This window comes from Pelodiscus sinensis, chromosome 1 (assembly GCF_049634645.1).
Source record: "Pelodiscus sinensis isolate JC-2024 chromosome 1, ASM4963464v1, whole genome shotgun sequence".
Classification (NCBI taxonomy): Eukaryota; Metazoa; Chordata; order Testudines; family Trionychidae; genus Pelodiscus; species Pelodiscus sinensis.
In genome coordinates this window covers 178,576,777-178,600,999 of record NC_134711.1, presented here as the reverse complement: position 1 = coordinate 178,600,999, position 24,223 = coordinate 178,576,777, and the positions used below count along the sequence as shown (strand labels likewise).

The following is a 24,223-nucleotide window of genomic DNA, read 5'->3' as shown; positions in this document are numbered from 1 at the left end:
TGGAAAGATGGACAAGGTCCACAAAAAGCAGGACCACTTTGCAAGGAATAAAGAAGTGGGAGCTGATCTGGAGCCCCCCATAATAGATAACTTGGTGTGTAAGTGTTCTCCTGTACTCTGAGTTATTGTTATATACTGACATACAATGAAAACGTAATCATTTTTAACTATGAAAGCTAATAAAAATGTCCAAATTGCCATTATATAGCTCACTTTCAAAATGTCCATTGGATTTGTCATTAAGCAATCAAAAGTAATTAAACTAAATTATGCATTTTATGTGTACATGCCAATGAGTTAATCATGGAAAGCAGGATAATAAATGAGCCTGATAAATTGTGCATTAAGGATAAAGTTTAAGCTTTTTTGTGGAAAATTTACTCTTATAGAAATCGTTTAAGTCCATAATACCACACAACAATGAATTTCATATGTGCTAATGAAATTACATCATCTGTCTTGAAGGGATTGAGCTGTCAAGAGACTTAGGGTAGTGAGAGGTTAAACTATATACTCAATGTTTGATATTAACTTTTAATGTGGAGTCTCAGGACAGCTGGGATAGCTTCAGCCCTGTTTTCCTGGGTATATGTCAGAGATTGCTTTTTGTGTGATACTAATTCTGTGCATACCTCAGGGCTGGTGCCACTAGCTAATGGCTTCCTCAGACTCCAGTATCTGTGATGGTACCTCTTTATTAATCAAAAACATCTGGTAAAATGAGCTGCTAAGAAAGAACCTGCTAGTAGAGACTGCCTTGTCCTGGGCTGCTTAAAGAAGCTACTGCTACTAATGGAATCAGCACCAAAGCAACAGCTTCTGGCTGAAGAGCCAGCTGGTGCACCCCAAGATCCTCCTGAAGAGGTTGCCTGAATACAACAAGTTCTCTTTGAGGACCTCTGTCAAAGATGATCTTGCCAGAAGGAGGAGGGGACTGTCCAAAATGCTGTTGATAGAGTACTCTAGTTGACTTTAGATCTGCTTTGTGCTGTGATTTTCTTTTCTTTTGTTGCCCATTTTGAGAGCTAAATTAGATTTAATATAACACTTTTTTTGCAAGTCAATGTTCTGTATTTTTTGGGGGGGGGGGGTTGGAATACTGCTTGAAATAAGCAATGTTGGGCCCATTATATATATCACAATGTTTTTGGTTTGATTAAGGTTGTGGTATTTGTTATGGTATTTGTTATGCTGTAGTGGTAGATCAGGGTAGTTTTTGTCTGTGGCAACCGGCCAATCTGAAGCAAATTCTCACCAGCAATTATACACCGCACCACAGTAACTCTAACTCAGGAACCAATCCATGCAACAAACCTCAATGCCAACTCTGCACACATCTACACCAGCGACACCATCACAGGACCTAACCAGATCAGCCACACCCTCACTGGTTCATTCACCTGCACATCTACCAATGTAATATACGTCATCATGTGTCAGCAATGCTGCTCTGCTATAGACATCGGCCATACTGGACAGTCCCTACGTAAAAGAATAAATAGATGCAAATCAGTTATCAGGAATGGCAATATACAAAAACCTGTAGGAGAACACTTCAATCTCCCTGGACACACAGTAGCACATTTAAAGGTAGCCATCCTGCAGCAAAAAAACTTCAAGACCAGACTTCAAAGAGAAACTGCTGAGCTACAGTTCATCTGCAAATTTGACACCATCATTTTAGGATTAAACAAAGACTGTGAATGGCTAGACAACTACAAAAGCAGTTTCTCCTTTCTTGGTGTTCTCACCTCCAGATCAACTGCTAAAGTAGGCCTCACCCTCCCTGACTCAATTAACCTCGTTATCTCTAGCCTTATTCTGGCCTGCATATTTATACCTGCCTCTGGAAATGTCCACTACATGCATCTGATGAAGTGAGTCTTTTCCCACGAAAGCTTATGCTCCAATAGATCTGTTAATCTATAAGGGTATGTCTACACTACCACCCTAGTTCGAACTAGGGTGGTTAATGTAGGCAACCGGAGTTGCAAATGAAGCCCGGGATTTGAATTTCCCGGGCTTCATTTGCATATTGCTGGGCACCGCCATTTTTAAATGTCCGCTAGTTCGGACTCCATGCCCGCAGCTACACGCGGCACGAACTAGGTAGTTTGGATTAGGCTTCCTATTCCGAACTACCGTTACTCCTCGTGGAACGTGGAACGAGGTGTACCGGTAGTTCGGAATAGGAAGCCTAATCCGAACTACCTAGTCCGTGCCGTGTGTAGCCGCGGACATGGAGTCCGAACTAGCGGACATTTAAAAATGGCGGCGCCCGGCAATATGCAAATGAAGCCCAGGAAATTCAAATCCCGGGCTTCATTTGCAACTCCGGTTGCCTACATTAACCACCCTAGTTCGAACTAGTGTGGTAGTGTAGACATAGCCTAAGGTGCCGCAGGACCCCTTGTTGCTTTTGGGGAGGACTTGTAACCCAGCCATAGCTGACCAGAATTGTTTGTCCTGACAGCCATTTTGCCAAGGGACAGCCCTCCACAAAACGCTGAAAAGGATAAGCAAAACCTGTGCTGCGGTACCTAGACTGGAGACTGTGGACTGAACATGGGTCTGGGACTCAAGAGTGGGATTGACCCTGTCACAGCAGTAAGTACCAAGATTTAAGATTTTCAGTAAGAAGTTATGCTTATAAATTGATGGCACAATATGGCCCACCACACTAGCGAAGTAGTCTCTACAAATTGCTAAATGCTAACTCTGCTGTTAATAAATTTAGTGCTCTTATGTATATTGATTTCTGGTTGGACAGAAGACTTCAGTGCATTCTTTATGACTTAGTCACTTGCATATTTTGGATATTGAATGTTCAAGAATAGCGTCACATTTGATTTTCTTCAGCTGATTTTTATTTAGTGTAATGATGAAAGGGATAAGTGTGAATGCAGTGTGTAATCTCTATTATTGAACTTCACAGTACTTAGTATATGTTTTTACAGCAGCTTGAACATAATGGTGCATGATAAAAAAGATAGTGGATTTTAAAGAAGACAGAAACCATTTAAATAGTATTCCGGAGTGTGAGATTCATCTCAGTCTTGGCCAAACACCTTAATGTTCCCTACACGCAGGGCTGACTTATCCATTAGGCACAGTAGGCACAGTGCGTAGGGACCACGATACTTTTAGGGGCCCACGAAAATGTTTTAGTTTATTTTAAAATCAGAAGAAAAAACTTTTAGGGTTGAAGAAAATGTTTACATTTTTTTCTCACAACAGAAAAAAATGAAACATTTAGGGCCCATGAAAATCTATTACATTTTGCCTAAAACAGAAAAAAAAGTTTAAGTTTTTAAAGTTATATAACAATGATTTTTAATATATATATATATATATATAATGTAGGAAGGGGCCCATGAAGGCAAAAGTGCCTAGGGCCCACGAAAGTCATAATGCGGTCCTGCCTACATGCGATGCACATTGTGTGCAACTGCTAATGGCTTATACGCATAAGTATGCAGGACTATGTCATGCCCAATCTAAGCACTTGTTTTTACCAGTCAATCAGTCACTGTAATCTTATTTTGACTACGCTACCCCCCAAAAATGGTGTGGGGGCATTAACTGTGTATTAGACTTCAACTCTCACCTTTTCACACACCCAGGACACATATCAATCTTGCTATTTTCTGTACAATGTCTCCAGTATATTATCTTCCCTCTCTGCCCACACTTTCAAAACTCATCAAGCCCTGGTCATCTTATTCCCCAATTACTGTTATCTCCTAGCCCCATTATATTACCCCTTGATAAGTTTCTCCATGTGTACCCAGAAGCACTCAGTGATTTCAAGAGAACCTGGGAAGCAGAAAGAGGGGCAGCAGGTTGCAGACAGTAAAGCCATGTGCATTTGGTATGTATTAATTGCCTTATTTCTAATTAGGGTTGCCAGGTATCTGGTTTTCACCCTGACTGCCTGTTATTTGGGTCCTCTGTCCAGTAAAAAACCCAGAAAATACCAGTGAAAAGTCTGGTATTTCCTGTTTCCCTCGGACAGAAGCTCGGCGGGGACAATTTTCCCCTGCCGTGTCTTGTGGGGTCGGGGGAGTGAGGAGCATGGCAAGCCCAGTGGGAACAATTTTCACCTGTCATGTCTGGCAGGGGAGTGAGGATCGCGGGGCCATTTAAAGGCGCAGAACCATTTTTTTCTTAATAACTTTGGGCTCCCCTCCTTTTTTTTTCTCAACAGAATTTTTTCCCGGTGTGCTTTTTTGGGTGCGGTGTGTGTGGGGGAAGGGCAAGGTATTTTTTGTTAAACCATCTGGCAACCCTGTCCTTTCTTCAGAATGACACGAAACTCTATAGTTCTCCATCCTGTCAATTTTTTGCAAGGGAGTGGACAATCTATTTAACATCCCTGTCTTCCTGTTGCATACACACTTATTAGTTGAAAATGTCTCCATGATTTTTCATGGTGTGCTCAACTTTTATGAATGGAAATAAGTTGCTCCTAACAAAAGCAACCTTTTAAAAAAGGAAAGGAAAAGGTATGTAATCTATTATGTAGGGCTCCCTCAAAGTAATGGCATCTGTTCATATCATGTCAGGTGGAGGAGGGGGCAGTCTGCTTTGTGGGTGACTTAAATCTCTTGCTGTGGCCCTGTTAGATGTTTGGAGTGCAGAAGAACTGACCAATTTTCATGGTAGTGGTGTGTGGGTTTTCTTTTTTTAAATCAGTTTAAATTTTTACTCAGTGTGAAGCATGCTTGCATTACACAATTCTTCTGAAACCTCTCTGGTGAGATAACATTTTTAGATGGCTTCATTCTGCTTTACTACCTCTGAAAATAGAGAAATTCAAAACAGAGATTGACAGAAAAGTTTTTATTTGAATTCTTTAAAAAAATCCCAGTTGCTTTCTTCAAAAGGCTCAAAATAAAAAATACAAAATCTGGAGACTGTTATTAGACTTCAGAGAACTGGATGACTTTCTTTTAAGAATAAAGATTGAGAACACTCTTTCTTAGGGATTTGCAGTGAATTTGGATATACATTCAATTGTGAGCCAATATCAATGTAGGCATGAGTTTATTTTATTATCAGATGTAACTGATGCATAAAAATGGTCTCTTGGTATGCATCCAAATAGAGAGGCAATATAATGACCAAACTTTCATTAACTTATAACTTGAGTGCAACATCCATTTAATATTTGTAGTAGTTTTTACTTTAATATAGACACTTCTAGGCTAATGCTTGTTAAAGTTTCATTTTTCGGATATGTTAACAGGAGGAAATTAAAAGGGGGCTTTTCTTAAGGTTAGTTAATTACAGATAATAAATTTTGTTATGCAGACATAGATTCCCAAAAGACTTAATTTTCCCACAAAACATACTGAGCCAGTAAATTAAAGCTTAACTTTTATTTGCAGTGTTAAATTGTCAATTGAATTAAAAGTGACTGAACAAAAAAAAAAAAGCTTTATTTCTTGTATTTGGGCTTAGATGACAGTTTAAATATTAAATGTTCTACTGATCTTCTATCGCATGCAAAGCACTATTCATCCCAGGTTCAATAAGCGTCTATACATTCGTGCTATGTGAGGTAGTATGGTTCACTGCCTGCCTAGAATCCCAGAAGACCTCAGGTTTGTCATCATCCCTTTTGTTGATCTGCTTTAATCGTCTTGGGCAAGCGACTTCATTTCTCTGAAACTTTCCCTATCAATATGATAGGGATAACGACTCTTTCTAAAGAGCTGTGAGATCTATGGATGAAAAAAGCTAAAAAAAATTTAATTAAACTAGCTACACTTCATAGCACATCTCCTGGGGTAGGGAAGCACAGAGGAGGCTGTTGATAAATTGTACAGTCAATTGCTTGATTACACTTTGGTTTGTTATGAAATATAGTTGAGACCAAATAACCAATGTCAGTCAGACTTCTTGCTCTAGGCTCATAATGCAGTACAAGGAAGTTCCTATATGATATTTGTAGTAGTAATATTTGTAGTAGTCTTTGTAGTAGACTGGTCTTGGGAAACCATCCTGTGAAGTGTGAATGTTTTGACTGGCCTGCCAATGGGTGGGGTGTAAAGGGAGCAATTGTTCCAGCACCCATTGATTCAAAAGGGCCCAGGGTTTTAGACTGCAGCTACTGCTACTGTCCTGGGCCCTTTAAATTGCCCTTGGAGCGCTAGGTGGAATGTTCCATGCGGCACTGAAGGACTGGCTGGGGGGTGGCTAGCCCCACCCCTTTGAAAGCCTGTCCCTTCTAGGAGAGTGAAGCCACCCCTCCCACCTTGCCCAAGGGCCCTGCAAGTCTATAGAAGGTGTGCTCCCAAAGTTTCACATTTTAGCTGGTATCATTTAGTTGATTTTTACAAGTTCAACATCTTTTTACATCTTGCAAAACTCCAACTCGTCAGTTTGTCCCTGTTCCCTTCTGTTCCTTCCTTATCTTTCTTTTGGATACTAGCATTCCAGATGCTGGTCTGCGAAGGTATGTAGCTGGCTTGTACTCAGTCATAGAACTTGACTTTTGTATCTTGACTTTTGGCACATGTCCTTTCTACGAATGCCAGCACTTCAGTAAATGCAAGGGATTATGGGATACTTAGCAAAACTGAACAGAATTATAGTATGGGCCAGGTTAGGCTATATCCCTATTCTATTTGTTTTTAATGTTGGTGTTTCATGCATACTAATATGTATACTAGCCCTCGTGTTACTCAGCAACTCAAGCATGCAATACTTGTTCTGAAGAGTACAGCTCTGTAATATGTGTAGTCAACCTTGACATCGATGGGACAGTTCAAGTGAGCAAGGATTAGTCCCTTTGTCTAAGAGGCAAAGGTACCTAAAGGGTACGTCTAGACTACACCTCTCTGTCGACAGAGAGATATAAATTAGGCATGTCGAAATTGGTAATGAAGCAGGGATTTAAATATCCCATGCTTCATTAGCATAAACACGGCCACTGCTTTTTTTCTGAAAGGAGCTTTTTTGAAAAAACCCCCCCAGCAGTCTAGATGCTGATCTGTTGAAAATAAACCCTTTTTTGACAGATCCTGTATTACTCAAAAAATGAGGTTTACAGGATCTGTTGAAAAAGGGTTTATTTTTCACAGATCTGCATCTAGACTGCCATTTTTTTTCAAAAAAGCTCCATTTCAAAAAAAGTGGTGACCATGTTTATGCTAATGAAGCGCGGGATATTTAAATCCCTGCTTCATTAGCAATTTCAACGTGCCTAATCTACATCTCTCTGTCGACAGAGAGGTGTAGTCTAGACACAGCCAAAGAGTCAGATAAATACCTAGTGTAGATTTTCAAAAGCAATTTTCAAGTCAATAGAGGGCTAGGCTTTTGAAAAACTCCACTACGGACTTATCTTTAGCATCATAAATATCTTTGAAAATCTGGCTCTGACCTCCTTGAAGGAGGAGTATTAACCTATATAGCTCCAAGCATTTTCTTGGCTTTTCACTTGAGAGAACTAGAAAGTTTATCTGTACAGTGGTGAGACTGCTCTTTATTAATTAAATGCTTTTTTAAGTTCGTCACCCTTGAGTCAGTGTCATAGCCAAGAACAGAGCCCAGCCTCCTGCCATAACCACTAGACTCCTTTGCTCTTCTGCCTCATTACTAAATACTACATCTCAATGTTCATGAATGGAAATTGACATAATTAATCTTAAAACTGAACTGTTAAACTCAAACTTCACCAGCCGTGTAACACTCTGAAGATGGTGGTGAGAGTGCCTTTCTTTCCACTCTGAAGAAACTTACAACTTGAATGAATGAATAAGGGAATTATCCTGTAACCTTCAATGAATTTGCCTATGCAGTTTAGTGTGTCTTCATTGTGACATCATCCACACAGTCCTTAATAACTGGCTTTATTTCATGGTAACTACACAAATTAACATCACACTCTATATTACTAGAGAAAGCTAATAGTGAGTAAGTGTCATTCAAATAATTTATGGTTCCTTTTTTTGGTGATACTTATAGTTTATTGTAGTTACTCATGCAGCTGTTCAGCAATGCTGTTAGTTAGCAGGGGCCAGGACTCACTGTCACGATGTCCTCATGCGTCTCTGACTCCATTGATGATGATAACCAGAAGGCTGCTTGCGTGTATACTCAGTGATGTATGCTGTGTAGACTTGTGCACTTAGTCTTCACAGCAGATTCCAAGAGAGCCCCCAAAGACCACAAATCTGGTAAAGAGTGAAGGTGCGAGGCTAGGTTTATTATTAAGCAAAGTACATTAATAGTTGTTAACAGACTCTACTGAACCACTATACATTTGTACCTCTTAACAATGAAATGGCTCAAAACAATGAAAAACTTCCATTACCTCATAGGCCATTCAAAGTCTGTACTCCAAGACACCACCTTATATACAGGTACACACCCTCACTGCTGACATGTGAGGTTGTCACCCTCTGATGTTTCCAGACTACCACCAATCACCTTGTGCCTTGTGATGTGACTAGACCATCTCCATCCATCATGTATCAACTTGGAACTTTTCTTGAACTAGAGTTAGTAGTTGTTTACACCCCACAAATATCAGGTTGTTTATCTTAGACCCTTTTCCTGACCCTGAGTTGGTATTTATGGGGAGTGGGTGTCATGGCCGTTTTCAATGAGCTGTGTTGTGCTGTCTCAGCTTCTTTATGCCTGGTTAAACAAACAAGTCTGTTTCCTGCTTATCTCGACCTTTCTTTAGCCATGTATTGTCCATTGTTACCTAGGCCTCAGAACTCAGATCAGGCCCATGCAATATGGGTTTGTCTCATGGCCCTCATCTTACTACACTTATAATTTTTAAAAGGATACATTATCACTTGCATATGATATCAATATATGTAATGATCCAATCACCAAAAATATCAACTAGAATTTTTTTATACATTGTGGGAAAACATTCTACTCGTGTTCTGTTTTTGCATCACTCTGTCTCTCATCTCTGACATACCTAATTTATATGGTGTCATGCCCTCAATTTTCTGTCACTAAACATTTTTCTTTACCGGAGAATTGACAATGAATTTAGACTAAGGAATGCATCATGGTTAGCAATGAAATTGAATTTATTAAAGGCTTAATTAGATTTAAATGACACAATCCTTTCTCTAGAATCCTCAGTGTTTTAACAATGACTGCCAAGAAAGCATGTCAGATTCATGTAATGTCAGGAAACAGGGAGTATTGTTGCCTGTTTTACTACAGTACGTGCAGCTGTTCTTCACTTCTGTGAATAGCCCAGCAAGCAATGAGTCTAATACAGAAGGGCTTTTTTAAATGGAAAAAATATTAAAAATGAAATGTTCAAAATATGGTTTCAAAAATCCACTTGGTATTCCTTTGTGAGCCCCCTCAGATGAATTGGCATAAAAACTGACCTCACAAGCCTTTCAAAAGCTAGCAATTGAATCTATTACAATACTCACACTGTAGCTTAATTTATAAATGAACATTTCATACTTCACACTTGAATGAAAGCTAAAGGAAACTCTCAGGTCAAAACTAAATAGAAGAGTTTTAGTAGTATGAGACTGCCTTCTCCCCAGCAAATATAAGTGGAAGAAAGCACAATGGATACTTATCTTGAAAAGATAAAGGTACAGGCATTTGCAGAATGCATATTTCAGCTGTAGTTTGCTTGGCTTTACCGACAGCTAAGGGCCAGCCCCAGATGAGCATTCTGAAGAAGATGAGTGTGCGAGGGAAATCCTATAGGACCACCTCACACAGAAATAAGTCAGTGGAGATCGACATGCTGCTGAAGCAGGTCATGCTCCTGGGGAGGGGAAAGGAAGAAACCTGCTTAGGTGTTCTGGACATTCGAATACTTCTGAAATCAAGCCAGCAGCAAATGAATAATTAAGTGATTCACTTGCAATTCGTGCTTAGAAAAACATGATCAAAGGCTGCATTTTGTAGTACCTTTGTGGTATGAACAAATCAGGACTAGGCAGAAACTGGAGTGATAGTTTCAATTGTTACCAACGCAGGATTTGAATAAGGCATGTGGGAGGAGACAAGGAGGGGGAGGGAAAGGACTGCCAATAGACAGACTGTGGGTCAATTCCAGACCTCTGGGTTGCTTTTAAATGTACCCAAATTATTTACTTGTTGTGTTTCTCTGTCTTGTGAACCTTTACTATACTTTGGCCAAGAAATTAGGACCTCAACAAAATTCAGACTGCCCTGGAGTTAGGTTTTCGAGATTTGAAAACAGTGTTTCAACCCACTGCAGCAACTCAGAATGTCAAAATTGTCAACTACAGTGAAAGAGAAAACACTGAGGGTATGTCTAGACTTCACCTCTCTGCCGGCAGAGGGATGCAGATTAGGCAGGTTGAAACTGCTAATGATGTGGGGATTTACATATTCCGCGCTTGATTAGCAAAAAAATGGCCGCCGCTTTTTTTCGGAATGGAGCTTTGTCAGAGAAAAGTGACAGTTTAGAGGCTGATCTTTCGCTAAAGAAAGCCTTTTCTGATAGATCCCTTATGCCTTGTAAAACGAGGTATACAGGATCTATCAGAAAAGGCTTTTTTTTAGCGAAAGATCAGCTTCTAGACTGCCGCTTTTCTCTGACAAAGCTCCATGCCGAAAAAAAGTGGTGGCCTTTTTTTGCTAATCAAGTGCGGGATTTGTAAATCCCCATGTCATTAGCAATTTCGATCTGCCTAATCTAGTCTAGACATACCCCGAGAGAAATAGAGCATGTCTAGACTGCATCCCTCTGTCAGGGGAGGGATGCATATTAGGCAGGTCGACATTGCAAATGAGGCAGGAATTTAAATATCCCACACCTAATTTGCATAAAAATCGCCGTCGCTTTTTTTCAGCACAGAGCTTTGTGGGCAAAAAGCGGCAGTCTAGAGAGGTATCTGTCGAGAAAGAAAGCCTTTTTCGACAGATCCCTTATACCTCCTGCAAGGAGGTTTACAGGATCTGTCGAAAAAGGCTTTCTTTCTTGATAGATCCCCCTCTAGATTGCCGCTTTTTGCCCACAAAGTGCTGAGTGGGCAAAACGTGGCAGCCATTTTTATGCAAAATAGGCGTGGGATATTTAAATCCTTGCCTCATTTGCAATGTCGACCTGCCTAATCTGCATACCTCTCCTGACAGAGGGATGCAGTCTAGACCTACTCTTGGATGCTTCATCTTTTCTTTTAAATAAGGTTAATCCTGCACCTCCAATTTATTACTGGCTCTATCAGAGGAAGTTAAGTGGCTAGCATCTGAACAAATACTTCAATAGTAGTTCTACTCCACTCTTGCAAATACTCCGTTGTTCAGAAGTGTCTGAAATTTAACTGTTATGGCACACTAATACTTCAACTAAAGAGAAACATATTATAGATGTGTATTTATCAGCTCTGTGAATTCTCATTAAGGTGGTAGTTTAGATTTCAAATGTAGTGGTCCGGTGTCTATAGGGTTAGTGTTTCCTAAGGGTCTGTCTGTGTTATTTACTCCATTTCATTTGATCTTTCAGCTCTTAGAGCTGTTCAACCTTTCCCTTTGTGTTTTTGTTTTTGTTTTGTTTTGGTTTTGTGTGTATAATTCCTATCTTTGCTTGAAGGCTCAGGGTGAAATTTAGTCCCCCATTCAAATTAATGGCAAAACTGCTCTTGGCATCAGGTCAGGTTATCACCCTTAGATTTGTTAAGGTTATTTTTTTATCTGTAGTTACATAGTACTTTCTTTTAGGAGAGATGTACAAAATACTTATTTTTAAGATTGGAGTCTCAGACTATGGGAGGTTGTGAGGGACACCACTAAGTCAAATCACATAGCTTGTTATCCATGCCATTAAATATCTACACTGAATATGAATCAAAGCTCTACAGAATCGCTCAGAATTGGTAGCTGTGGACCTTTGACTTCCAACAGCCATTTAGTTTAACTATATTCATTCACCATAATAATTACATGTGAATACTCCTGCAAACCTTTTCACCCCTCTGCATATATTTGGAATATGGCTTCTGTTTCTATGAATACACATGTTGACATGTAAATAAAAATATTCAAGACTGAATAAAAGTATCCACTATCACTTTCCCTGTTACATTTCTGTTCTTATTGAGGGAGCAGACATTATTTCTGTCTGACTTAGATGTTCACTCTCAAACATCAAATAATGAACAGCAATTAAATGAAACAGTCTGGAAGCACTTCATGGGTTGTGCATTTAAACTATTTTTGGCACACTCTAACAAACAAAAATGAAGAAAGTTTTGGAATAATTTATAACATTGCTCCAATCTCTATTTTTATTTACTCTCTTTATTATATTTCATTTTCAGAAGTACCTAAGTGATTTAGACACACAACTCACATGTGATGTAACCATTTAAAAAGGTGGACAAGCATTATAATCTCTGATTACACATTAGGGACGTTCAAGTACAGAAAAGCTGTCTTGCCCATGGAGATACAGCAAATCAATGACATTCTGGAAAAGAAAGAGGTAATTGGAAACTTTTTTTTTTAACAAATATGATCCTCCTTGCAAACTTGAATTTTATTTGATTTTTTACAAGTTATTAATTAAAAAAAAGCCCCAATCTTTTTTGAAAAGACTATTTTCAGGTTTTTTGCTTTTCTGTTTGTTTTAAGAGAAGCGTGTGGTGGTATTTACAGATTATTTTTTCTCATTTAATCTCAAAATTCCATAGATGCCGTTGATAGAAAAATGTGGTTTAGCAGTCTGAGTGCACAGGATTGGGAGGAAGAACTTTTTTTTATATATCAGTTATTTATAGGCAAGGTATTTTAGGGAGACGTGGGCTCTGGGCAACCCCTTTTTCTAGGCCCTGACCCCCTATTGCCTCTTCTTGCCCCTGCTCCATCCCTGTCCCTGCTCTACCTCTTCCCTGCTTCTTCCCACTCCTGCTCTGCCCCCTTCCATCTCTCCCCTGAGAGCCGGGAGTCGGAGGATTACTTGGAGACCTGACTTGGGGCAGCAGAAGGGGTTGAGCTCCCTGCACTCACTGTGGCAGCAGGAGCCATAGGAAGGAGAGTGATGCAGCAGCCTGTTACACTCTGCCACCCATCTCCCAGTCCAGGTGGTCTGTTTCCCAATGCTGCAATTGTGTTGAATGGACCCAACCCCTGCTGCCTCCTCATGCAAAGCCCTAGAGGCAATTCCTGAGGCTACCCTGGCCCCAGGAGTTAACCTTGATATGGGGAACCATTCTGTTCATAGGACAGTTGGGGTGGCTGCCGCGGGGGCTCCAAAGTGTGGTACTTTGGGTGGCCACCCTGAACCATTCTGTGGATGGGATGGCTCTGTTTATAGTTCCCTAATCACTCTGGGTATGTCTAGACTACATGTCTTTGGCGACAGAGGCATGTAGATTAGGCTACCCGACATAGGACAGTGAAGCGGTGATTTAAATAATCGCTGCTTCATTTAAATTTAAATGGCTGCCACGCTGTGTCGATCAGCTGTTTGTCGGTTCAGCGTGGTAGTCTGGACACTCCGCGGTCGACATCAAAGGCATTTGTCGAACTCCCTGGTAAACCTCATAACACAAGGCATACCAGGGAGGTTGACAAATGCCTTTGATGTTGACCGCAGAGCGTCCAGACTACCACGCTGAACCGACAAACAGCTGATCAGCTCAGCACAGCAGCCATTTAAATTTAAATGAAGCGGCGATTATTTAAATCACCGCTTCATTTTCCTATGCCGGGTAGCCTAATCTACATGCCTCTGTCGCCAGAGGTATGTAGTCTAGACATACCCTGTGTCAATATAGTATCATTCTAGACCAGCAGTTCTGAAACTTTCTATATTAGGGGCTTCCTTCCTTTTAGTGAATTAGCATCTAGCTGAGATTCTTCTCCCATTTAGCAAGATAGAAAGGTGGTCTGGTGGAGATCCCCAGTTTCCTAAACTTCGTAGGGTTGAGGTCATGTTCTAAGCTATTCCCGATTTGCCATTGTGTTACCATTTGACCTATGTTTGTGATAAATCCCTATGTCTGTACAAGTCTGTAGCAAATGTGGTTACAATCGGTGTAGGACAGTTTTCAGAAATGTGATTTTTCTGCAGAGATACATGAAGGACAGACAAAGGAAGCTGTACAGTTGACGTCCAACACTTCCCCTGAAGACAGGCGAGTAAGGTGAGGTAACTTTTTGTTTTGGCCCAACTTCTTTTCATGAGAGACATGAGCATTTGTGATTACACCAAGCTTTTCAAGACTGGGAGAAGTACTGAGTGGGCCTCAGTTAAGCTAAACAAACAGTTCCATCTTTTATTTAAGTAGTTAGTGCATTTCAAAGGACCATTCAAGGTGAAGTGCCCTGTTAACACTCCTCCAGTCATGAGGAGGAAAAGGAGGGAAAGCAGGTCGGGCAGAGAGTTTTTAATGGGTTACAGGTTGTTGTAAGAAGCCATAACTCTAGTGTCTTTATTCAGTCCATGATTTTTAGTGTCCGGTAAAGTTATGAATTGAAGCTCCGAAGCTTGTCTTTTGAAACAGTTGTGCAATTTCCCCTGAGAGTGAGGACAGGTAGTTCAGATATAGTGATTTTGCAAAGTGCTCACCCACATGGGATAGGGTTGTTTTGTCTATTTGTTATTTTCTATGTGAGTTCATTAAAGAGTGTAGTGTTCGCCATGCCTAGGGGCCTGGCAAGCTTGTAGTTTCAGTGGCACACCACAGATAATCTCATTCTGTTGAACCTGGCCAGTTGAAAAATACCTGTCTGTGGTGCTTCAAAAAGGTCGAACATTTCCTGCTTTTGCATTTGATTCAAGTCTTCCCAAATATCAGTGCTCTATTCTGGATGGTGGGGGAGAGCATTGCCTCCCCAAACCAGAAGCATCAGGAAGGCAGCCTGGCTGTGTGATGTAATGAGGTCTGCAGAGAAAACTAGAGCTGCATTGCTCCAAGTCTTTGCCTCTGGGCCAGAGAATCAGAATTTTTTTTATAAACAGACTCATTGAATCTACTCCACTAAATGATCACTGGGCAGTATTCAGTTTTTATGTCCACATCACACAGAGGTGTTGCCTCAGGGTATCTGGTGGTAGAATCCACCCTAACAAGTGTATGCAACTCCTTCCAGGAATGGAAAGCAATAGTGAGAGGGCCCTACAATATCTATTGACACTCTGGCAAACAGCTCCTTGATTGTGGTCCATGGCTGCAAAGACAGGGTCCCCTTAATCTCTTATGCTTTTCATGTAAGTCATAACTCTTACAGTAATTTCTTTTTACTGTCTTAGATGTGAAGCCAACAGCAATAATTTTAGGTCTGTTGAAGGTTATTTCTACTAGTCAATGTCTAACAAATGGGCAATCATGAACTAACTGTAACTCCATTTGGTAATTATAAGACAGCACTTCCAGTATGCAAACCTCACTGGAATCTATCTTCCTATGAGAGCCTTCTCATTCACCAAGCCCCTGCTACATAAAAAAAAACCCAACATCCCCCTACCCAAACCCACAAAAACAAAACATACACACACCCCTGAAAAAGATCCAAAATAACAACAACCTTCCCCCCTACCCCACATCAAAAACAACCTTACCCTTCCTACAATCTTGCTCTCACATGAACTTTCTCAGGAGAATAAGACAAACTCCACATTACCTTTGGGCGAACACTTTTTCCCCCACACAAAGTGATTACTCTGTATGTGTATGTATATAGTACAGAGAAGATTGAAGCTTCTGCTGTTGATCTTCTAGGGTTTGAATTAGTGGGTCTAGTGAAGACACACTAATTTGAACTGAGAGGGGCACTCCAGTCAATGCCAGTAGTCCTGCTTTCTCGAGGAGAAAAGTCGAAGTACGCAATTAATGTAGCTGAAGTTGCATATCTTAATTCAACCTTATCCCATAGTGTGGACATATCCTATTTGACCTATTAGTCCTCATCCTGAATGGGGAAATCTGCAGTACACTTTCAAAAGCTGAGCCTTGGAACTTAAGTTTATAACTTCTCTAGATACTAAAAATCACAAACTGAATAGAGACAGTAGATTTGTGCCTTATTGCAACAATCTAATCTCTAATTACAGCTGCCTTGCCCTTTAGGGGGGTTATAAATGGGCCACTTCACTTTGAATGGTCCCCTGAAATAGGTTAACTCATATGTTAAATAATCTGTCCCACATTGTATTTAGCTGTGGCACTCTGAGTACCTCTCCTAGACCTGAAGAACTGTGTAAATTCCCAAAGCATCTCTCTCCCCCACAGAAATTGACCCAATATAAGATATTGCCCACCTAGTCTGTAATATCCTGGAAATGACTTGGGCTATGTCTAGACTACAAGCCTGTTTCGAAAGAGAGTGTCTAGACTGCAACCACATCTTTTGAAAAAGCAAGTCGCTTTTTCAAAAGAGTGCCCAGGCAGTCTAGATGCTCTCTTTCGAAAAAGCCCTGTTTGCATTCAAGAACACCTTTTTTGGAAAGAGCACTTTCAAAAAAGGCGTTCTTCCTCATAAAATGAGGTTTACTGCGGTCAAAAAAACTGCCGCGTTCTTTCGATTTAATTAAAAATAAAAAGTGATGGCAGCCTAGATGCCTTTTGAAAAAAGGCCACTTTAAAAAAAACAACCCTGTAGTCTAGACACACCGTTGGTTGCAACACTGTATTCCTCACTAAAGAGACAATGGCAAGAGTCATCAGCAATGATTGTCTCACCAATCAAAAAGATCCACCCTCAGATCCTTAGTTTTGCTGCAGATAAAGTAGGTTTTCCTACTCTGGACTCCAGGAGGCTGGAACTTCTTGGCTAACCACCTACCTGGGCTCTTAGTGACATGACAGCGGGAACATTTATATTTAAAAGCTATAAAACTCTATGTGGTCCATGTTTGCTCTTGCTGAGCACTTTCATTGCCTGTTTACCTCCAGGTGCTATAAGGGTTAAAGGAGGCAGATTGCAGGGTGGTCGTCTCTTTCTGAAGCACAGAGTAGGCTGAAGGACTTTGCAGTAGTTTGTAGGTAAAACAATAAAAACCTAAACATCTATAACCCCTGTTTGCTTGGAGATTGAAAGTTACTGTGGTTTTAGAAAAACCTGTTCTCCTTACTTTACTTGCCACCTGGAGTCCAAGGAGTTGAAATATGAACTAGATAACTCCAGAGGTAGAACTTGGGGAGAGAGTGCATAAGTGACTAGTGAGGCTTAGGTTATCAGATCACTGGTTTTACAGTCTAGGGTTGTTGGCATGCAGAGTCCCACAACACAGATAGGGTGCCAGAGGATCTGTACATCTACACCTGGGAGCACGCCTGAGATGCCTAATGCTAGAAACAGTTATTCTGTGCTGCCTAGATCCCACATGCTGTTTGAATTACAAGAGACTGGAGATGATCCACTAGAAGGACCCAGCCAATACTGCACACTGACATTCATTTAAAGTCTGCTTTTGTTTACGTTCTGTAAAATGGAGTTATGTAAGAATTACTCAAAAGGACCGTTGTTATGCTTTATAAAGTACTTTCAGACCATTAATAAATATAGTGTATACAAGGACTTATTATTTAACAGTGTTAGTTAAGGGATGGCTTCTGCTTGTGTAAGAAAATTAAACAAAAAAAATAACCATACTTGTGGCATGTTGACTCAGGGTATATCTACACTACAGCGCTAATTTGAACTAATTTAGTTCGAATTACTTAATTCGAACTAAGCTAATTCGAACTAACGCATCCAGACTAAAAAACTAGTTCGAATTACCGTTTAGTTAATTCGAACTAGCATGTCCACATTAAGTGGACCCTGAACCGGGGTTGAGGATGGCCGGAAGCAGTGCCGGCAGGGCATCAGATGAGGACTTAGAGCGTGGAGCTGCTACCTCAGGTTAGCCGAGGGCTGTGCGTAAAGGGACCCGACCCCCACCCCGGACAGACAGTTCTCAGGGGTGCCCCGCTTGCAAAGCAGTCCTGGCTTGGAGTGCCCTGAGTGCCCACACTGGGCACATCACAGCACTCGGCCATCAGACCGGCTGCACTTGCCGCAGGCTGCCATCTGGGGAGAGGGAGCAATTGGGGGGCTGCAGGAGAGCTTCAACCCCCAGAAGCCCCCAGAGCCAGCCCAGACCTCCCCATCGGGGGCTCGTACCCCATTCCTCCCTCACCTCCTTCCACTTACCCTTCCCTAGCCCCCCTTCCTGATGTACAAAATAAAGAAAACGTGTGGTCAAAAATAGAATCTCTCTTTATTGAACAAAACTGTGGGAGACTGGGAAAAGGAGGTGGGAGAGGAGAAGAGAGAGGGTGGGAGAGGGGAGGGCAACTAAAATGATCAGAGGTTTGGAACAGGTCCCATATGAAGAGAGGCTAAAGAGCCTGGGACTTTTCAGTTTAGAAAAGAGGAGACTAAGGGGGGATAAGAGATCTATAAAAGCATGAGTGGTGTGGAGAGGGTGCATCAAGAAAAGATCTTTATTAGTTCCCATAATAGAAGGACTAGAGGACACCAAAGGAAAGGAATGGGTAGTAGGCTTCAAACTAGTAACAGAAAGTTGTTCTTCACAAAGCAAAGAGTCAACCTGTGGAACTCCTTGCTGCAGGAGGCTGTGAAGGCTAGAACTAGAACAGAGTTTAAAGAGAAGTGAGATAAAGTCATGGAGGTTGGGTCCATGGAGTGGTATTAGCCAGGGGGTAGGAGTGGTGTCCCTGCCCAAAGTTTGTGGAAGGCTGGAGAGGGATGGCATGAGAGAAATGGCTTGGTCACTGTCTTCGGTCCATCCCCTCCAGGGTCCCTAGGGTTGGCCGCTGTTGGCAGACAGGCTACTGGGCTAGATGGACCTTTGGTCTGACCCAGTACGGCCATTGTAAGCTCAGGGCTCAAGGTCAGGGGTCTCAGTGGACCACCTTGATTTTCATGCACACCTGCTCCTGGGTGGCCAGGCCGGCAGCTCTCCTGCCCTAGACGGCCACTTTCCTGTGCCTAGTGCGGAGGTCGTGGACGAGGTCCACGATGTCCGCACTAGACCAGGCGGGTGCCCGCCTCTTGCGGTCCCGGGCAAGCTCCCGGGAGCCGCCAGCCTGGTCCCGGGAAGAGGGGGAGGGCTGGGGGGCATCGGGTGGCTGGCTTGAGCCGTGCCAGGTGCAGGGTCTGCTAGCTGGGTGCTGGCAGGCTTGCACCTGGCACGGGCATCGTAGCCAGCCCATGCCCCTTTAAGGGCTCCGGGGCTGGGAGGGGGCAATAGAGTTTCCCTGGTGTTGGCCAGAGTGGCCACCAGGGAAAGCTGGGGAGGGCTAGCCTCCCACTAGTTCGAATTAAGGGGCTACACACCCCTTAATTCGAACTAGTAAGTTCGAACTAGGCTTAGTCCTCGTAGAATGAGGTTTACTTAGTTCTATTAAGTTCGAACTAGCGGAGCACTAGTGTAGTTTCTATCAAAGTTAATTAAAACTAACGTCTGTTAGTTCGAATTAACTTTGTAGTGTAGACATACCCTCATAGAGTTCTGTCATTGCCTCTTTACATAACTGGTAAACTAAGACATCTGTCACCAAATCTCTACTTTATGAATTACTGGAAACATGTATTATAGCAAGTATTCCCTTTCTTAATTTCTTGGACACCTGGATGCACATCCAAGAGGCCCAGAGGTCAGATCAAGAGATCACACACAAAACCTTTCAACAGACTGTGAAATCCCAGGCCACCATGGAGCCATGGTTTCCATCAGAACAAATTGCATGGTCTCTGCAACATTTTCAGGGTTTTTTTAAAGGAATTGACAAACTTTGAAAACTTTTTTTGTCAATTTTTCTAATCCAAATTTATGGACACTATGCAGTGACATAACCTTGAACCTAATTGTGAATCCTTGCCAAAAGCAGCTATCTGTCAAATACACAGAATGAAAAAATACGATATAGGCTTTAGGAAGTAGTCCATGAATAGGAATACATTAAGTCCATTATAACAGAACAGGAGCAAGAATATGCAGCTTACTTTTGGAATGCAAAAAGTATTTTTGAGTGACTAGCACTGTAGATAATCTGTGTAGAAACTAATATATGATATGAAAGTGTTCATGAAAAGCAAGATCCAAATGATAGAAATTAGAATGACAGGATTAAATGGAGTTTGAAATCCATGGAATAGTGACTTGCTAAATACTTGCTAAATACATTTATATTAAAATACTTAAAGTACCTATTTTGAATATGCTCCGTTGAAATATTTGTGGTTGATTAAGAAGTGAAATTAGTATTTTGATGAGCAATCAGGATGCAAGGCAACAATTTGTTCAGAACTCGCTGATTCCTACAACTACAGTTTTTACAAACTTAGCCATTGATGTTTTTCCTTTGAGGCCAAATTTAAGCCATGTCTGGGAAAGTATAATAGAGATGTTCTGCAGCAGAAATTGCTTTAGAACATCAAAGGTGGAGAAGAGAATATTTGCTTTGGAAGACAAAACAACAACAAAACCCAATAAAGCTGCATATGCAAAGGGATCATTGACATGCATATAATCTGTCACTGTAGTATTGATGAAACACATACAAGTAAATGTATTTGATTTTTGTTTTTGTGAGGCACATTAATCTATCATTTTATTTTAGATCAGCTATGTAATAACTTCAAAAATATGTTTGTCTTCACGTATAAGATCAGCATAACATACTAGTTAATAAAATTATAGGAAGAAGTGGATATTCAATACTTTAAACCTGTTCATAATATCCATGATTTCAGAATTTTTTCCTCACATCTGTTCAGAAACCATATCTGTTTAGTTTCTGTTAAACTAATTTGTGTTCTTGGAATTGAAAATTAATATATCAGTTGGAAAAACAATCTCCAGTAATTAAGATCTAGATGCAATTCCTGATTTTAATTTTTTATTGTTTGGACTTTGGTCCTGATCCTGAAAAGACTTTAAGTATATATCTTTTTAACTTCCCAATTTCAACGGGAATACTTAAACTAATACTAGAAATAAGGGTGAACCGTGTCAACATGACTTCAGCTGAAGTCTGTAATTGGCAAAGACATCACTTGTTTGAATTGTATAAAGAAAACTCATGAAGGATTCATTGCTAACATCGGCCTGACCACATTGGAGCCAACCGATATGGGTCTAAACATCCTTAGGCTTAGCCCGTTTGATCAAATGATTATAAATGTTTTGTTCTTGTTTGGATTTAATGACTGTTTACTTCTAGGCTTTCAAAGGGTAGCCGTGTTAGTCTGTAACCAAAAACAATGGCCATGTAGTGCCTAAGGGTATGTCTACACTGCAGAGCTATTTTGGGATCCTGAAAGTATCCCAAAATAGCTATTGTGGTCTACTGAAGCGGCCTATTTTGAAAATAGATTTTGAAATAACTGGCTTTTATTCTGACATCTTGGTAACCCTTGTTCCACGAGAGTTAAGGGGAATTTTGGAATAGCGCGTAATTTTGAAATTTGGTGCTGTGAAGACAAATTACGAAATAAGCAATTTTGAAATACCATAAGGGTGCATCTACACAGCACCCTTAGGTCAAAATAAGCTATGCAATTTGCTCTATGCAAATTGTGTAGCTTATTTCGAGTGCATGTCTGCACTACACGCTAATTTCAAAATAAGCTAAGTCAAAATAAAAACTCCTGAAATATCTATTTTGAAATAGGCATCCACACTACAAATGCCCATTGAAATAGCTCAGATCTATACAGAAATGCCACGTTCATAGTGATTGGAGGCTGAATTGCATTTAAAGCTCCCGGAAGCACTTCAGGCTTCCTGGAGATGCTGCCTTAAACAATCTGAGGCTTGTTCTTAAAGGGAGTACCCTCTATAGCCATGTCTCAGACTCTTCACCTTTGCCTACCTCCTTTAGGGATAGCAAATACATCTCACTGCACGCTCTGGTTGCCCTTGCAGGCACCCAGCACTTCTGCCATGGAGCCAGACCTGCTGCAAAGCACTCACTGGCTCTTAGACTTCATGCTATGCTTCCTGATGCAATTACTGCTGGCAGCTCACTGCAGGACACCTCCTCACCTCTCTCCACATTCTGCTCATGCAGAAAAGCTCCTCCCATTCTACCCAGCACACCATGCACTGCCAATTCGGATATGTCTACACTGCAGAGCTTTTTTTGGTAACCTCACTTACATCCACACTGCAATTGTGATCTTTTAGAAAAAAATTGAAAAAACAGAGGGGGTTTTCCAACACTGGTAAACCTCTTTCTATGAAGAAGCAGCCTTTTTCCGAACAAGCTCTTTTGGATAAAGGTGTATGTGGACGGTGAAGAGGGAGTTCTTTCAAAAGAAGAGGAAAAAACACAGGTGCCCTGGTGGCCACTCCATTCATAGTAATCACAGCTTAAATGCAAGATAGCATTCATTTAGTGTGGATGCACTTTCAAAAAAGGAGATCACTTTTTCGATGTGCTTTGGCAATGTGGATGCTCTTTTGGAAGAAGTTTTTTGGAAGATCCCTTCCGGAAAAGCTACTTCTGAAAGAAGCCTGAAGTCTAGACACAGCCATCTAGTGCTGGAAGACCAGTACCAACTGATAGGAACGGATCATCATAGGACAGTGGAAGGACCAGCGATGGTTCCAGAACATTTGCATGCAGAAAGACACCTTCCTGGATCATGAGAGTGGCTCGCCCCTCCCGTCAGGCAATGGGACACCCACATTTGACTCACTATCCTCCTCCAGAAGCAGGTAGCCATCACACTTTGGAAGCTTGCCACATCAGACAGCTATCAATCCACTGAGAACCAGCTTCACTTGGGGAGATAGACCATCAGTGCCATGCTCATGCAGGTTTGGCGTTCTTGTGCTATTCTCCCAGGAGCTGGAATGGGGCTCCTTAGGGAAGGGGAAGAGGGATGGACTCTCCCTCCCTCGAGGTTTTGAAGACTCACCTTCAAAAAGCCCTACCAGGGATGGGATAAGTTGGAGGTTGCTCCTGTTGTGTGTGTGTGTGTGTGTGTGTGTGTGTGTGTGTGTGTGTGTGTTATGGCAGGGGGAGGTTTGGGCAACTCCTGAGGACTCTGCAACCCAGTGATTGTCTGTTTGTATTCTCACAGGTGGAGAGGGCCATCAACAACTTCCTGCTGCATAGGGTCATCATCCTGGGTGACATGGACCCCATAGTCACTGGCTTTGATGCTATGGGCTTCCACAACTGTGTGAGGGGGGCATTGACAGCACCCACAGCCCCATCCAGGACTCCGACCATTGGGCCTCTGATTATATCAACTGGAAGGGGTAGTTTTCAATGGTACTGCAGGCCCTCGTGGACCACTGAGGCCACTTCACCAACATTAGCATCAAGTGGGCAGGGAAGGCACACAACACCTGTGTCTTCAGGAACTCCAGATTTTTCCAGAGGATGCATGCTGGCACGTTTTTTCTTGACTGAACCATCAGGGTCTGGGATATGGATGTGCTGATGTGTATTGTGGGGATGTAGCCTACCATTTGCTCCCTTGGCTAATGAAGCCCTACACGGGACACTTAGATCCCATCAAGGGACCTTTCAATGGCAGGCTCAGTAGGGCCCGCATCATCATGGAGACTACCTTTGGCCACCTCAAAGGGAGGTTCTACTATCTCCTCACCCACCTGGACCTCAGTAAATGGAATGTCCCCCAGGTGGTGGCCACCTGCTGTGTCCTGCACAACTTGCATGAGAACAAGGGGGATACATTCCTGCCGGGGTGGGGGCAGAAGCCAAGCAGCTCGCAAGGGCCTTTGAATAGCCACACGCTGCTGCCATCCAGCAGGCCCAACAGGTGGGTGTGTGCATCCGCAAGGCCCCGAGGGAGAGTTTTAGACAAGGAGGCCTCTGACACTCTCCCCTGGGCCTCCCCACAAGGGGCCTCTGCATTGTCCCTCTGTGCCTTTCCTCCCACACCCTTCCCTTCTCCTGTCCTCCCTTCCCTCCTTCCCTCCCATCCCCTGCAGATACAATAAACCAGACTTGTTTTTGAAAGAATAAACTGTTTTTTATTTAGGGTAAATATAACTGGGGAGGGGCTAGGGAAAGAACCTGGGAGGGAGAAGGAGGAAGGTATAAGGGGTGAGAGAAGACTCAGGGATGAGGCAGGGACTGGTGCCTGCCTTGGATGGTCCCACTGCTTGGCAGCCATGGAGAGCGGAACTAGGGGGAGAAGCTGGAGGAGCAAGGGCGGAAGCAGGAGCAGGCAGGGGGTTGGCTTCTAGACTGGTGGCCATCAGGTGGTCAGCAGCAGTGGTGTGTGCCACTCATGAGTTACAGATCTCCTG

At 42.0% G+C, this 24,223-nt stretch overlaps 1 long non-coding RNA gene across 1 annotated transcript; it reads left to right on the top strand.

The window, feature by feature from the left end:
• The first annotated feature begins 2,476 nt into the window (after positions 1–2,476).
• LOC142820881 (uncharacterized) lies at positions 2,477–23,893 on the top strand. The gene is made up of 4 exons (XR_012897836.1): positions 2,477–2,607; positions 12,297–12,460; positions 14,051–14,123; positions 23,023–23,893. It is a non-coding gene; the product is annotated as an uncharacterized LOC142820881 (long non-coding RNA).
• Positions 23,894–24,223: the final 330 nt, after the last annotated feature.